General features: G+C 27.8%; 1 pseudogene; it reads left to right on the top strand.

Annotated features, from left to right (window-relative positions):
- The first annotated feature begins 10,734 nt into the window (after positions 1-10,734).
- On the top strand, positions 10,735-12,818 carry LOC132926000 (uncharacterized; annotated as a pseudogene).
- Positions 12,819-17,178: the final 4,360 nt, after the last annotated feature.

Consider the following 17,178-nt stretch of genomic DNA (forward strand, 5'->3'; position numbering starts at 1 on the left):
TGAACATTCAAAGTTTAAAATCGGTGAAGACGGAGATTTATTTAAAGTAGCCGGAAGATGTGGAGATTCAATTGGCGTTCTTTGAGATTTTTTTTTATACGTCTTCAGTGGTGTTTTTACGTGTAAGTTTGGCGATTCAGGATTATAATTTTGGTTTGGCAATGCATTTACTAAAACATTAGTTACAGGAGATGTATTAAATTCGGATGAATCATATTTCATTGGAATTGCAGTTAATTTTAGTCGTTGCTGTGTGTTAATATTATTATAATCCGTGGGTTTGAAATGCAAATGGCAAACATGACGGTTATTTAGTTGTTCGAAACTCAAATCAGCGAGTAAGATATTACCTAAGAATTAAAAAAAAACATATTTAAATGACCGATTGAAGTTAGTATTTTTATAAAACTCGTCAAAATACGTATTAATTAATATCAATATAATTATATAAAAATAAAATCGGGAACTCGCTCTGTTGTACAGTAGGGGTAGAGGGTAGAGTGGACCTCGATTCAGTTAAATTTGAATGCAATGATAGGTATCATTGTATACGAAAAACGATTCTGAACGGAGATGATTTGTCAGTCTAGGATATATTATATTTAAATATTGTCATATAATATTCTATATTGAAACAAATTCAAACATTTAAGTAAAAGTCTCAAGCTCCTACGTTTGGTAATTTTTTTAAAAATACAAAAATCGAAAATTATTTAGTAGTAAAACGTTATTTTACACGTGTATTTTTTATTTAAAATTTAAATTAAAACTTTAAACACTTGTAGAATTTTTTAAATTGAATAATCCTCAAACTTTTTTATAATTATTCTAAGCTTAACTTATGGACAACATAGTATTACATTTTCAATTCTTAGCTTTTGATAGTAAAATATTTATAAATTTTTAACTACCAAATAGTGAAAAATTTTCATGATTTTGAAGAATTGTTGTCAATATTTGAGCTTCAAATGCTAATAAAAAAAAATTGTGCCTATGTATTTTTATAATTTTTTAATGAAAGTTAGAAAAATTTATGTGGACCCTCCTATTAAATTTTCAAGTAATTTGTTTGTCACATTCTCACTGTCTCGTGATTAAATTATTATTAATTTTTAAATAATCAAAAATTAGTTAATCAATAGTTGCGCCAATGTCCTGGGGCCTAGGCTGACAGATTGTCTCCATTCAGATTCGTTTTTCATCGTATACAATGATTTATTATTGAACTCAAATTTAACACATCTATCACAGTAACAAACTCAATAACGAGGCCTACTCGACATAATTATAGCTGAGCTACGTCCCTGGTATTATTTTTCTAAAACCGAAATTATAGGAAAACGTTAGGTAGTGTTTTTGACGGATTTTATATAAATTTGAATTTCAAACGTCTAATTTAAATATATTTATAAAATCTTAAGTTATAAAAAATTATTCCGTAAAATAAACGTTTTCAAATTATTAATAATTACAACAATATAACTTAACTAACCTGATAGCTTAACCCATTCTTTTGCCCTGGTTTGATATTTTGGGAATCGGAATAGTTTAAGATTATCTTGTGTTCTTTTACTTTTACCACAACCAAAAAACATACATTTGTTTCCTTTTGTTGTCATGATTAAATTGTGAACAATACAATAAAATTCAAGTGGAATAAATCAATAAAATAGGATTTAAAAATGTATGAGTGGTGTCATAAGTTGCTGTTGTCACTGTCACATTATTTGTGAACGTGATCGGGAACTATAATTGTTTATAGATTCTAACTAATAACATAATAATAAATTGATTAAAAGTCGTAGTGTTTGGGATATTAATATAAAATTATACAATATAGATTTATTTTTAGACGCGCAGCCGGCAGACCGAGCCGATTGTGATCGAGCGGCATCGTGTTCTCTCGCTGGACAAAGTATATACGCATTATGATGAATGCCAAAATATAAACTTTGAAATTCTATATCTATGTCTATATTGACAAAACAATTTGCGCTATCTGTAGACGTATTGTTCAATTAAATTATCGGTTTCCATATCGCCCATGCCTATGGGCTATCTATGTATATTTAATCTATGCTATAACCTATTTAAGGAGGCCGCAGCATGCGTAGTTTTCATGCGGTTTACACTAATCACTAATAAGCCATCGATAGTTATATCAGTCGATGAGTTATCGGTCAGTGATAATACTAATAATACTCAATGATATTATCAATGGTAATAATGTTTATAAACAATAAAAACCACTTACCAAAAACTAGTAAACATTTGCAACATTTTGCAGCTGCAGCTGCCGCCTGCCTGTATAGAAATATTGTGTTATCACTTATCAGTTATCATTCCAAATATTTCATTTGTGTAATGTGAATATGATTACCTATTTACAAGTATAAAGTAACTTTATTGTCTTTATTTTAATTTTTTTAAGTCTGTGATTTATTGTGGTAATTTATTATTTATAATGTCACCCAAAAGAAAATATGCTTCTGGATATGAAAAAAGAAAGTTGAAAAACAAACGTGAAGAAATTTTGTGAAAAAGTTAAGCGGTTCACTATCAAAATTTGTTATCTGCTCTTCCTCTGAAACTGTGGTGCCCAAAAATAAAACAGAAGGACCAGAAGGTAATCATAATGATATTTCATGATTCATAAACAAACTGTTTATGTGTACAGATAAACAAAAAATAATAATTTATGCAGATCTTGATGTATCGATCAGTATCGATGATCCTGAAGCTGAAGCACTAACAGATGATGCAAATGACAATAAAAATACCTGTGAGTGTACTACTTTATATGTCTATTATGTTTAATATGTTAACTACCTATTACATGTTAGTAAATGTATTTAATTTTGGGTATAGGTATCATAGATGTCAATGTTGAAAATATTAGTGAACTTGATGAGACTGTCGAGACTGGAGATGGCATTGTTAATAATTCAAATAATGAAAATAAAAATAAATTAGCAAGTTGTAAGTTAACTTAAACTCATACATACTATACTTTAGTCATAACCAATTACCATTAAATTACCTAATAAATTTATGTTCCTTGTCATATCTTATTAGATACATGTATTGTGATTAATTATTTTTACTTTAATTGTTTTAATGGTTTTTATTTTATTTGTTATTGTATCTTATGAATGATAAAAATGTGTTTTAACAATTTATAATTAAACTAACACAATTATTCTAATATAATATTTGGTTAAATGTACCGTAAAATGGGGTGAATAGGAACATAGAGGCGAATAGGAACAAATTTAGAAAAAAATGTTGTTATCCATGATAATAACTTGAATTTTCAACTTTTTGTGATTGTAACAATTTTAGTTTGTTACAAATGTCGTTTGGATCACTTTGATCGTACTCGTTATTGATAAGATTTATTTTACCTCCAACAATTACGCATTATCATACATGTGACAAATGTTATCATTTTTGTTTTTATGAAAAACATTATCAGATTTTCATTTACACACTCAATGTAAGTACTTGAAAACACATTATTTGTATAGTTATGATATATTAATATAGATCTGCAACATTCAAAACGAATAAAAACGTTTTTTTTGGTACTTATTGTTATCTAAAACATGTTGACTACGTTTTTAGTATGAATTGGGGTGAATAGGAACACACATTATTTTATGTTTTGATTTTATAATTTATCAACATGCCTCGAAAATATATTAGAACTGTACGTCAAAAGCCATTAGCCAAGTATACACCAGAACAAATTGATGCTGCATTAGGTGATATCGATGCCGGACTGACGTATCGTAAGTGTTCTGATAAACATAATATTCCCGTTACTGTGTTACATAGACACAATACATTTAGAAAAGCTAATATAGGTAAACATTTAAAGAAACAAGGTGGTCAATGTGCTTTGTCTGAGTCGGTAAAAACATTAATAGTCGAACAACTAATAACTTGTTCTTCGTGGGGATATCCTCTAAGCGTTATAGACTTAAGATTTATTGTAAAATCGTATTTAGATAGGAAAGGTAAGACTGTCAAAAAATTTAAAAATAATATGCCTGGACCCGATTTTGCTCTTTCTTTTATCAAGCGTCACAGACAAATGTTAAGTCAAAGATTATGTCAGAATATTAAACGGGCCCGAACTCAAGTTTCAAAACAATGTATAAATTCGTATTTCGATAATTTAGAAAAATCGTTAAATAATGTGCCGCCAGAAAACATCATAAACTATGATGAAACAAATCTTACAGATGATCCTGGTAGAGCAAAAGTCATTACTAAAAGAGGCTGTAAGTATCCGGAAAGAGTTATGAACTCGAGCAAAGCATCAACTTCCATAATGTTTGCTTGCACTGGTTACGGGGAACTCCTCCCACCATACACTGTGTACAAAGCATTGTATTTGTATGACTCGTGGATTGTCGGTGGTCCCCCGAAATCGAGATATAACCGTAGTAAATCGGGGTGGTTTGATTCACAATGTTTCGAAGATTGGCTCATAAAAGTGGTAATACCGTTTGTAAAAAATAAACCAGGGAAAAAAATCTTAATAGGTGACAACCTTTCGACTCACTTGACAATAGAAGGAATAAGAATGTGTTCTAAATATAATGTAGAGTTTGTATTTTTACCACCTAATTCAACCCATCTAACACAACCACTGGATGTCGCTTTTTTCCGTCCGTTAAAAATAGCTTGGCGTAAAATTTTAACAATATGGAAGTATGGAGCTGGTAGTAAGGAGTCAAGTGTCCCTAAAGAACAATTTCCGAAACTATTGAACAATTTAATGGATGCAATTAAAGAAAAACAAATTGTAAATATACAATCTGGATTTAAAAAGTGCGGAATTATACCCATGAATAGGGATTCTGTTTTAAATATGTTACCTGAAGATGGACCTGACTGTAGTAATTCTGATAGTGAAATAATTAATGATTCGTTGGTATCAATTCTTAAAGAAATGCGATACCCATCCACTCAACAACAAACAACAAGAAAAAAACGTAAGCGACTTGATGTTGAACCTGGTAAGAGTGTCAAATTAAAAGAGAGCAGTGATGAAAGTGAAATGGACGAAGACGAAGTTGTTTTAAGTAATGACGAAAATAATTATTCAAAAGATGAAGACGATGTTATACGTATAGAATCAGATTGGAATGGATCGGATGAAGACGATGAATCACCAACGACCGAGTTATTAAGCAATATTACAAACCTAATAGGTGTTTATTCATTTAGTAATCTTAAAGTTAACGATTGGATTGTTGGTGACTTTAAAAATTGTTCAGAAGCAAAACAATGTTCATCAAAAAATACAAAATTTATTGGAAATGTTTTAAAGGTAAAAGGAAAAAAAGTATACGGATCATTTTTAAAATATCGTCCTACAAAAATAGATTCTGGAAAGATTTTTGTATTTCCTGAAAAAGAAGACCTGTGTTGGCTAGAATTTGAACATATTATAGGCACTGTAAAGCATCCGCAACTTCAAAGAAGGGGTGACATGAAGTTTATGGTTGATTATAACGAATGGTAAAAGTATTAAGGTTTAAATTAGTTTTATTTAATGTTTTATAATTTGTTACCTACCCTAAAAATTAATATGTTCTTATTAAAATAAGTTTTAAAACTCGAATTAAAATCAAGACTGATTTGTCAAAGGTATGACTATTATATTTTGTTTTTATTTTATACTATAATTAATAGTTTTATATTTTGTTATTTAATATACTGTTAATAGAATAACTTTTGAATCTCGAATTAAAATCAAGACTGATTTGTCAAAGGTATGACTATTATATTTTGTTTTTATTTTATACTATAATTAATAGTTTTATATTTTGTTATTTAATATACTGTTAATAGAATAACTTTTGAATCTCGAATTAAAATCAAGACTGATTTGTCAAAGGAATGACCATTTCATATTTTGTTTTTATTTTATTATAACACCTATTATATTGTATTATGTTCATAAGTTTTTTTTAAAAATATAAATTAAGTTCCTATTCACCATTCGTAATTTATAAAAGGAATATTAATCATTTTTAACGTATGTTCCTATTCACCCCATTGCTGGGTCAATAGGAACACGTTTTTGGAAAAATATATAAAAATAAATATTGAACTTAAATTTTATAAATAGTTCTAAATATATTCATGTGTGTGTGGGTTTTCTAAAACCGTTTTCAGAATACGAAAACTATAAAAATTGTGTGCACAATCTTAAAAAAATCGTTAAAACCGTTCCTATTCACCCCATTTTACGGTATGTTATTGTGTAATGTTTGTCATGTTATTTGTTTATTTGAAGTTGTATTATTATTGTTGTGTACTAAATACTAATAGATTTCTTTTTGTGTATATAATTTATTGACATATAGAATAAGTCTTATATGTTTATTGAAAAACACAAATTCAATATAAATTATTATACGTTATGAGAATAGAACAGCCTCAATTAAATGTAAGTTCACTTTAATTTGCATTATAATAATTGTTATTGAATTGTACATGTATGGTTTGTATTATTATTATTGAATAGTGCGTGTATGGTTTATTGTTTTGTAATTGGTGTTTTAAACGTACATTTTTATGTTCTTTTTTTAAATGTTTTTTTATTTTATAAATAAAATTTGTTATTATTTTACTTACCATTTATTTTATATTTTAATAGTTGATGAAGTTGATAGTGTTAATGTAGAATATGAAGACTATAGCTTATATTCGACTAATATTAGTCTCTGGCCGAACATTTTAAAAGACAGTTTTAGAGAATACTTTATTTTAAATCCTCCAAAGCAAAATATGAATAGAATTGAGAATTCAAAAAAGTTTTTATATGGAAATTGGCGATCACTTAATGCTTCTCACTTTTATTATACTACTAAAAACCAACAAAAAATTAATAGACAATGGCTAGTATATTCAGAAGAGTGTGCAAAATTGTTTTGTTATATTTGTAAACTTCTTAATTCTAATGATAAAAGACAACTCTGCCAATCTGGTTTAGATGATTGGGTGCATATTTCAAAACGTCTTGCTGAACACGGAAACTCTATGGAACATAGAAATGCTGTATGTACTTTATCAATTCGTGCATCCACCTTGAAACGAATTAATCAGGAAATAGTATTACAACACAATAAATAAGTCGAATATTGGAGAAATGTTTTAATAAGAGTTATTGAAGCTATCAAATTTATTTCAATTCGAGGATTGCCATTTTTTGGCGATGATGAGAAACTGAATTCTGATCATAATGGCAATTTTCTTGGTATTTTAGAACTGATAAGTAAATTTGATCCTTTCCTTGAAAATCATCTTTCTCAGTTTGGAAATAAAGGCTCAGGAAATGTAAATTACATATCTTCATTTACTGTACGACAAATAGTTGATAAAATGGCATCTAAAGTTTTAAACCATATTGTGACAGAAATTAAAAAAGTAAAATATTTACGGGATTAACTGTCATATATCTTAAGATATGTTAATGAAGAAGGTGAAGTATTAGAACGATTTATTATATTTCAAAATATATATAGCCATACTGCAGAATCGTTAACAACCCATATAGTTTCTCTTTTAAAAGAACAGAATATTAGCATCAACAATTGTATTGGGCAATCATATGACAACGCGTCAAACATGTCGGGAAAATATTCAGGGCTGCAAACACGAATTAAACAACTCTCTCCTAAAGCAGAATATGTTCCCTGTGCTGCTCATTCCCTAAACTTGGTTGGTATTTCAGCAGTTGAGTCTTGTTTAGAAGCTGTAAATTATTTTGGAGTGGTACAATCGCTTTATGTTTTTTTTTCTTCATCTCCTCGCAGATGGGATTTATTAAAAGAGCAGTTAAAATGTAATAAAACTCCATTAACATTGAAATCAACACCCAACACTCGTTGGTCAGCTGACGTTAATGCAGTTAAAGCTCTACGGTTGGGATATAACGAAATATTGACTGCACTATCAAACATTTATAGTGATGATAATCAAAATTTAACAACGCAATATGAAGCCAAAACACTTTACGCAAAGCTTAAACAAAAGGAAACTGGTATCATGGCCATTATCTGGCATGAAATTCTTCAAAGAATTAACAAAGTTAGCATGGATATTTAAGTATCCACTACAAATTTATCTTCTATTGTTCCATTGTATACTTCATTAATTACATTTATTAATGACGTAAGAAATAATTTTCAAAACTATAAAAAGGAATCAATTAATTTAAATGTATTGCCTGATTATACATCAAAAAGAAAAAAACAACATACTAGAAGTAAGTGTTTATATGATCCAAATAATCCAGCTATAAGTTTATCTGCCGAAGAAAATTTCATTTACAACACTCATTATGTAATATGTGACAAATTAATTACTGAATTGAGAAAAAGAAACAATGCTTATGAAGAATTAGAAAAAAAATTTGGTTTTCTCTTTAATGATATGGACAGATCAGAAATACAAAAATGTTCTAAAAATATATTGGATACATATTCAGATGATTTAGATTCTGATAATTTTGAATGTGAACTAATTCAGTTTCAAGAGTTGAAAAAGTCATTTCTCGGTAATAATTTTTTTCAAGATCCCCATTATTGTTTGAAATATATTCAAAGAATGAATATTCGCCATACTTTTCTCAACTTTTCCCAACTTGGACATTATATTACAAATATATTTATCAATGCCGTGCACGAATTATAGTAGTGAACGTTCATTCTCTGTACTCAAACGTATAAAAAATCGAATGCGCTCTACTTTAACATAAGAAAAACTGGACTCTTTATCATTACTGGCAATCAACCATGATGTTACTAAACAGTTAACATTTGAAGACAGAATTGCTGAATTTGCAAAAAAAAACAAGAAAAAAATGTTTATTATAATTAAATAAATGAATTGAACTTTTTATTGTTAAATATGTACCTATTATTATTTTTTTACATTTTTTGTTAAAAAAGGCCCCCAAAGTTTATAGTGCACAGGGCCCCTATTTCACTAAATCAGGGCCTGCCATTAATATTTGCTTTGCTTCCTAATAAAACTATTGAAACGTATAAAAACATGTTTAAAATAATTATTGAAAAGTGCAATGAATTTGGTTTATTATTTATGCCCAATTTGTTTGTAGTAGATTTTGAACAAGCAATCCATAATGCGATCAATGAAATGTTTCCATTATGTAAAATAATAGGTTGTAGATTCCATTTATCCCAATCATGGTATCGCAAAATACAACTGATTATAGATCTGAAACAGAAATTGGAAAATGGCTTCGTAATATATTTGGTTTAAGTTTTTTAAATGCAGTTGAAGTTGGCGAATCTTTACAGATGATTTTATGTCAACTATCCCAGAAAATCACGCTGTTCAAGAATTTAGTTGACAGTTATATTTCTGACGAAGGACTTTTTCCGACTCATATTTGGGCTTTAGATACGATTTCTAGTCAAAGAACTACAAATGCATGTGAGTCGTTCCACGCGAAGTTCAATAAATCATTTTAATCACTACATCCAAATAAATTTGTATTTATTGATGTTTTAACACAATTACAAATCGATACCTATACCTATTTTAATGCAGAACACTGACATAAGATCATCTACAACACGGTATCAGGAAAAAATAAATAATATTGCAAAATATATTGACTAATCCCGCCTTCGATAATCCAACACTACAATTCTTGTTGGAAATACAGTATGCTACATGAAATCGGTAAAAATCGCTTTATTTCAGAACACCTTAATTTAGTCGTATCAGTTATCAGCATTTAGCATAGTAATTGTAAATATAAACCCATAGTTATCACTTATCAGTTAAATTTATATAACAATTATTTTCAAAATGTTATTTAAATTTAAAATTTTTTATTTGTATTTGTTGTTTAAGTATATTAAATTTTGATTATACCCAGTATTTGTTGAATAAACGTTAGAATGAACTCGAATAATGAAGTTTTAGCTGCTGTTGCTACAAGCATAGCGACTTTTATTCAAACGAATGAAACAGAAAAACAGTTGGAAGAATGTTTGTTTCCGATTTCTGAAATTAATGATATATTTGTATTATATATTTTGAATATTCTTAACAAAAAACGAGCTATTAGTAATTTTGATTTAAGACAAAACATTAGTGGGTATATTAAAACTGTTTATAATCAAACCCCTTCAGAATTTCGATTCCATTTCCGCTTAACACCAACAGAATTTGATGTTAGTATTTACATAGGTATTTTAATGTGTTTTATAGTATGTATGTTTCATAGAATAATGTTAAATTTGTAATTTTTTATAGCAAGTATTACTCAAATTACCGAAAAAACCATTGCCTTGGACTATCTTCACTTAAACCAGATTTAAAATTGCTATTAACTCTCTGGATTATAGCTAATGAAAAGGAAACATTCAGAAGTGTTAGTAATCGGTTTGATGTTAGCGAGTCTACCGGCCTACCGCCCATGGAATATTGGGTTTTGGTTAGCTCAACTAATTATCAATGCATTTTATGATTCCATTCCAAATAACTGGGAAATAACTTTGGCACAACAGTTACAGCCAATAGCTACTTTTTCTCCATATTCAAATCCAAAAAGCATGCATCCCAAGTTTGGGTCTTATAGTTCAATGGATTGAACAACTGAAGTAAAATTATAAATTTAAATTGTTGTCTTTTGATAATCACTATAGTTCATACAATAATAGTAATTTTCTTTAGACCATGTTACACCTTTTGCATACCACAAATTATGGAAGATACATTTTAGCTGACTATAAAAATAATGATGGGTTTCTTTCTGATGACTCACAAAATTTACTAACTCAACTATTAATCAATCATCTTTTTCAGGATAATAGCAAGTACAGTCATAATTTTAGTTTCAAAAAATTTTTTTAATGTTTTTTTATTTGTTTAGTTAATGCATATATTTGTATACCTATTATTTTATATTATTAATTATTTCAGAGGAACTGATTTTTTCTTTAGAAAAATTGCAGATTTAATTGTTGAAATTTTTCCAAAATAACAAAAGGTATGTATAATTAAAATGCATTATAATTTAAATCTGTAGTATGATAAATTGCTCATATTTTTTTAGAGCATTTATTTTATACCAGCTAAATCAGAAGGGCATCAACAAACACATGCTAAAGGAAAGCTTATTGAGCGTTAGAAGAATGTTGCTCGACGATTAAGAACCATTGGAGCTATTAAGTTTGAAAGATATAATAAAAAATCAGCAGAAATAGTGACCAACAGCTCTCCCATTATGTATACTGTAGGTATATACTGTTGTATAATATATTAATGTATATTTACAGATGAAGTATGTACTGCAAAGAAATGGCTAGAGACTGATGGACTTAATGCCGATTTTCAATTGGTAAAACAAAACTGGGCTTTAACTTATGATATAAGAAGAAAAGAGAATTTAGATTCACATGACCGTTTTTTATCAAATATTTTTTTGACTTGGCAAATTTTGCAAGGCCCAAAAGGATAGATCTAGTAAGATTTTATTTTAATTTTCATGTTATGAATTAATTTTTGAATAATATTTATATAATATTTTTCATTAGATTATTGAAGATTTCAAAATCGCTTTTCCTGATACTCATTCCTTGTATTCAGAATGGAATGACTTTTTGAATGTACGGGAAACATTTTCAAAACGCTTAATTGATATTCGGAGAAGTTCTATTAAAGATAAAAATGCTCAGGCTCTTCTATGTAAATTAGATACTGCTTGCTTAGATGGAGATGAGTTTTTTAAAGTTAATTAATTTTTCCACATAGATGACCTAATATTTAGATTAACCCTACAATGAACATTACATTATTATTAACATAGTATTCTTAAGTAATTAAAAGAACAGTATTTTATACAAATTTGATTTTTCTTGACAAATATATAAGGGAATAAAATTAAAATAATAATTACAAATAAATAAAAAAAAATAATAAATTAAAATATGCACCTTTGAGAAAAAATAAAATGCCTAATACAAAAAAAATTAGTGTTCATAAAAAAAAGTATTTATTGTTTCAAAGCAAGTAGATAATAAATTACTAATTAGGACTGATTTCACAGTTACACATTTGTAATAGAATATAACAGGTAAAGCATGACGCTACCTGGGAGAAACTTTTTGATAACACTACTTAAATGATTTATACTAACAACTAAATGTATGAATATTTTTGTTAATTGTTTTCAGATACAAGAACATCGAATATAATTAAAATAATATTGATACCATTTCTTGTACCTACCAAAACACAAATAAAAAATAACTCCAAATCTAACTCCAAATTTTGGAAACCATCATTATCAGAATCAGTCTCTGCGTTTGCTACACATGTGACTGTAAGTTTAAAATACAATTTTAGCCTAGTGTTCTAACTATATTAAAAATTATTGTTATATAATTAATGGACATTTTTTTCAGAACATGATAAAATTTCAAGAGGATTTGACACAAAGGCAAGATAGATATTCACAATATGGATCCTCAATTCAGCCATTTATCACCTTTGTTGGTGAAGATATTCAATCCATACACACATGTTATGTCCGGGTAAACCAAAAATTTTGGCATTTTGAGTGTCCTCTTAAGGCTTTAGAGGTTTGTTTCAAATCATATTTTGTGTTTCATTGCATTTATCCAAAAAAATGTTATGATTCGTGGTTGATTATACAAAAGCATTTATTTAAGTTGAATACAGAGTATGATAAACAAACTTCTATCACAACTACAGTAGCTGTCAAAATGCAATCATTTGAAGTACCTACAATTAATTAAATTAAGTATATATAGTACTTAACTATATTTAAATTTTTCATTATTTTTAAACCCTAAGTTGATATTTATATTTAAATTTATTTTATTAAAAATTATTAAATATCTAAGCATTTATAAATTTAAAATATAAAAATGTTTGTTTGTTTCATATGCTCTTCAGAATTTTCTTCTATTACCCAACTTATGTTACATTTTTAAATGTATCATAATCTGAGCAAAAAATATATGTACAAATGTAATCAACAAGGCAGTATTAGGGACTTTGATGGTTCAGAAAAATTTAGACAACATTTAAAAAGAGTTCATTCAATACCTGACGTAATCCATCAATTTTCTTTTAATGATAATTGTCAAACTTCAGATATTCCTATTTTTGATGATACTACTCCTGTCTTAAATTTTTCTGAAGAAGTTGTAAATACTACTAATACTAGTGATGGTAGTATACACTTTGATGATGTCATAGGTATAAATAAAATTAACTATTTTTATAAATCTTTTGAAGATATTGTGAAGAATTGTGCATTACAATTCATAACAAATTTATACACAAAACCTAATGTTACTGAATCTCTAATGCAAGAAATAGTTGACGGGGCATCAGAATTATTCTCTTCTGGAATTATATTCATTTAAAAAAATAAAATAATGCCTCATTTATTTAATAATTCTAATAAAACTGAAAAAGCTGAAATTGAAAAAATGTTTACTGTCTTAGAAAATCCATATTCAGAGTTTAGGACCGAGTATCAGCTTTTAAGTATTTTGAAACAAATAATTTATTTTCTAAACCAAAAACAGTTGTTCTTGAGTATGTAAATCAGCAAAAAATTGTGTCTGGGGTTGAGCGTCAAATTATGGTACAGGTTCAAGGTCATTTATTTCCAATTAAAGATAATCTTAAAAGATTTTTTGAGTTACCTGGTGTGTATGATGCAGCTAATAAGTTTATTTCATATTCAGAAAATTCTAATTTACTATCATCATTTATAAATGGACCACTTGGAAAAATATTAAAAAAAACTTTCCAAATAAAATAATTTACCCAATTTTTTTATATTTTGATGATGCTGAGATGGGGAATCCACTTGGTGCATATTCAGGTGTACACAAAATGGGATGTGTGTACTATACTATTCCGGCCATACCTCCCGAATACTTGTCAGCCTTGGAAAATATTTCACCGGCATTTCTATTTCATTCAACAGATCGAGGAGATCACAAATTTAATAATAAAACTTTATTTTCTTCTCTTATAACGGAACTTATAGACTTGCAAGAAAATGATATTTCTATTTGTGTAAATTCAACTAATATTACTATACATTTTGCTCTTGCATTAATTTTAGGAGACAATTTAGGCCTTAATTCTATTCTAGGATTTGTTGAAAGTTTCTCCGCAAACTACTATTGTCGTACATGTCGTTCCCCTAAAAGTCAATTGCAAACCATGCTTAAAGAATCCGTTGATTCAATTAGAAATAAAGAAAATTATGAATCAGATGTGCAAAAAACCAATATTTCAGAAACTGGTATAAATTCATATTGTGTTTTCAATGAAATTCCTAATTACCATGTTACTGTTAATATGGTGTGTGATTTCATGCATTATGTATTAGAAGGAGTCGCACGATATGAAAATGGCTCTTATAATTAATTACTTGATAGATCATAAATATTTTACACTTGAAAATTTAAATAATCGATTAATATTATTTGAGTATGGAGTTACTGAGTGTAAAAATAAACCATCAACAATTAGTAAAACCAATCTTAATAATAATTGTATAGTCATATCAGCTTCTGAAATGTTATGTTTAGTACTATATTTTGGACTAATTGTTGGTGAATTGGTGCCATTAGACACTAAAATCTGGGAGTTATATATTAGCCTGAGAAAAATAGTTGATATTTGCTGTGCTCGAGTTTACAACGTGAATGTGCACTTCAATTAGACTCATTAGTTTCTGAACATAATAAATTGTATTTATTTTTTTCTAATAGCTCCCTTAAACCTAAATTTCACTTTTTAACACATAATGGTCGCTTACTTCTTAAAAATAGTCCTATTTCACTTACTTCCTCATTAAGATATGAAGCAAAAAACACAAAGTTTTAAAGGCATATGCCAAAACTATACCATGTAGAATAAATTTTGGACATACTCGTACATTATCACACAAACTTCAAATAGCAATGATTCATCGTTTTCTAGTTCAAAAAGGGCTGGAACTAGATTTAAAAATGGGGGCGTGTTTAAAAATTATTACTTCTGAACATTTCAATAACGATTTTTTTAATTTATTAGCTAATGAATTAAAAAGTGATACATTTTCAGTTCCATGGGTCAATTTTAAAGGAGTTAAATATAAACCTGGAATGTTATCAATAATCGATATTGATTTAAACGGTTGTATTTTTAACAGTGGGTTTCGATAGCCATTTTTATGCCTATGAAATTAAAAAATATAATGAAAGAGAATCTAACCTTATTGGTTGTTATTTAAAAGATTTAAAATTTTCTACCCCAACTATTCTTTGTGTTCTTGGAAATGGTAAGTTATATGCAAGTTTATGATATGCATTATAAATAATTATTTATGATTCCTATTATCTATGCAGCCAGGTAGGTTGCTTTAAGGCTACAAACTAGCTTTACTAGGTAGGTACCTATTTGTTTATTATGTATTACGTTTTTATTATATTATATTTTTAAAATTTACATTAATATTGTATGAGTAAAATTTTAATTTGAAAAATTATATATGCTTATGTACTGATTTATTTATATGGAATAAAGCAAACTGTTAATTTTTTATTTACGGCTTGATTTGTGTTGTCAAAAATGCAAGTATCCATATTATGAATATATAATATATATTATATACCTATACTAAATGTAATATGTATAATATTATATAATGGAGATATGCTGTATGCTGGTTGAATGGACCAAATCCTTTTTTCTATATATATATATATCAGTGCACATATATTATAATTATAATTATACTGGGACTACACTAATGATGGATTTGATTCAACATCAGGATGTTGTCATTTTAACAATTTGATAATAAATTCTAAAGTTAAATTAGCTTTTGTTGATACAAATTATATTACTATTTATTAGTGTTATTTCTACAACAATCTTCAAATTTCAAATTTACACCTAATGGGCTATTTTTAACATTTAATAGTTGTTATTTCTACATTTAACTATAGTAGTAACTAATTGTTTCAAAGTTAATGTGACTGTTATAATACTTTATTTTAACATTATACTATGGTCAAAACGAATTAATTAAGTGTTTATTCTACACTTGACGTTTAAGTGACGTGTAGGTGTTGTATCAACCTCAAACTCGTCTAAGCTGGAAAATAACGTGCAAATGTGTATAATATTAACACCATTTAGTATTAAACCGACTGCAATTTTCTGTGTGTAGTTCATCATTACTACCACGCCATATGACCGCTGGCGACCATAAATGCATTTGGTTTTATATTATTAACTTTTCTATGGCGCTACAATAATGCACTAAAATAAGGACCGTGGCGTAACGGGAATCATTACAATTTTTTTTTGATAGAATACCTTTTTTTCAATTTTTTTTCTATTTTTTCAAATATTTGGGTATACAAATTTAGAATACATTGAAAAATATTCTTGGCGTAAAACAAATACCAATTGAATGACCGTCGGCGGCCATGTGGCAGTCAACGTGTTAAGATGGAGTTACTTTCAAAAAGTTAGTACAATATGATGAACTTGTTGAAAATGGAATAATTGAGCAACATCCAGAATTTACTAAAGAAATTGATGAAGTTACATTATATAATCCGAATGAATCAAATTGCAATAAAAATTCAAGTGAAGGTAACTATCAATTACAATATATTTTAGTAAATTTTGTTTTTATAAACATTATTTTTTCATTAGAATTTATATGGACGAAAAAACTTGTAAATGAATTAATTCAACTACGAATCGATATGGATGGTATGTTTCAACGGCCAAAAGTTAAAAAAATTAATATATGGGCTAAAATAGCTACCATAATAAACTCCACATTCTCTGTGAAAGTCACTGCAGAAAAATGTGATATAAAATGGCGTAACTTATGGCAAACATACAAATTCAATGTTAAAAAAAGTAACTCAACTGGACGTGATGCAATTATTTGGGAATACTTTGATATCATTAATGAAAAATTTGGTACTAAAGCTAATGTTAATCCTCCACCTTCAACTATAGTTGGAACATCTAACATTTCTGAAAATAATGTGCAAACTGAAAATGATTTAACGTCAACTATTATTGGAACACCTCACAACAATGCAAACAATGCTGAAGTCT

This window comes from Rhopalosiphum padi, chromosome 3 (genome assembly GCF_020882245.1).
Source record: "Rhopalosiphum padi isolate XX-2018 chromosome 3, ASM2088224v1, whole genome shotgun sequence".
Taxonomy (NCBI): domain Eukaryota; kingdom Metazoa; phylum Arthropoda; class Insecta; order Hemiptera; family Aphididae; genus Rhopalosiphum; species Rhopalosiphum padi.